Source organism: Petaurus breviceps, unplaced genomic scaffold (assembly GCF_028583685.1).
Source record: "Petaurus breviceps papuanus isolate PSGF00001 unplaced genomic scaffold, PetGlider_PUasm1.0 90822, whole genome shotgun sequence".
Classification (NCBI taxonomy): Eukaryota; Metazoa; Chordata; class Mammalia; order Diprotodontia; family Petauridae; genus Petaurus; species Petaurus breviceps.
Window position 1 is genome coordinate 10,394,751 of NW_027187351.1, and position 1,332 is coordinate 10,396,082.

Genomic DNA, 1,332 nt, shown 5'->3' on the forward strand with positions numbered 1-1,332 from the left:
GTAGTATTTATAAGTCTCTATGTAGTATTTGTGATTATACTTTCTGAAGCAAATATTCCCATTGTAAAAGGCCTACTATGTTACACACACATGTTTCTTTAATGAAAAGAATTCCTCTCTATTAAATATGGTACATATACATGTTTAATTTGTGTCTATATTATATATGCATGTAGAATATATATGCAAATTATATATGTGTATATACACACACACATATATATAAGTACACACACAAAATTTGATCTGGGATTTCATCATTCTACAAGCAAGTACTATTAAATTTCTACAACATACAAGGTACTGTATTAAGTAAAGGGAATAAAAATGTGAAATGCCTGCCATCTAGTAGCTTATGTTCTAGTGGATATTCATAATTATGCAGCAATTACAAGGTAATTTGAGAAGTGTGAGAAAACAAAGAACTAAGGAAATCAGAAAATACTTCCCACAAGAAATGGCAGCTGAGTTGAGACATGAGTGAAACTATGGGTTATAAAGTGTGGAGGGGAGAAAGAAATGCATCCCAGGCATTCTGTATAATCTTTGTGGCTGGGAATGGAACAGCCAGTAGGTACATTAGCTGCAAAAACAGAGTGCATAAAGAGAAGAAATTTGAAGTAAGCCTAAAAAGGCAGACTACAGCCAAAAGCTGAAATATCTTAAATACCACACTGAGAAATTTTTATTTTGTCCTAGAGATAATATGAAGCCACTAAAGGTTCTTGAACAGGGGAGTAAAATAGTGAGATATATATAATTGTTCATACTTTCTCCATAGATGGGGGCTGTAACCTCTCTGTGCATTAATAAAAAGGATTTTATGAGTTTATGTGGCCAAATCAATTCTTCACCTGACAGTTGATCTTGTATTGATGAGTCTCTTTGCATTTAGCTTGACCTGTCCTCAGATAAGAAATGCCAAGTCCAGTATAGGATCCATATTTGAAATAAAGACGATAGAAAGAACACTGAGTCAAGAGTTAGAAGAGTTGGGTTCTAAATCTAGTTCTCTTTATTTTTTACCTTTGTGACCTCTAGCAAGGCACTTTTTACTTCATGGGTCTCCCTTTCCTTATCTGTATAACAATGAAATTAGACTAGATAGTCTCTGTTTCTTTCTAACTTTACATACTATAACCCCATGTATTTTTTTATTGCATATTTAATAAAGCAGCTTGGCATAAATCATAGAAAGTTAACCTGAGTCAGGAAGATGTGGGTTTAAGATACTCCTGAGATATACTAGAAGCATGGCTCAAGGTGTAGCCTTTAAATCTTTGGAGGCCTAGGCAACTCCCTATGATTTTATACTGTAGAACAGGTACCTAT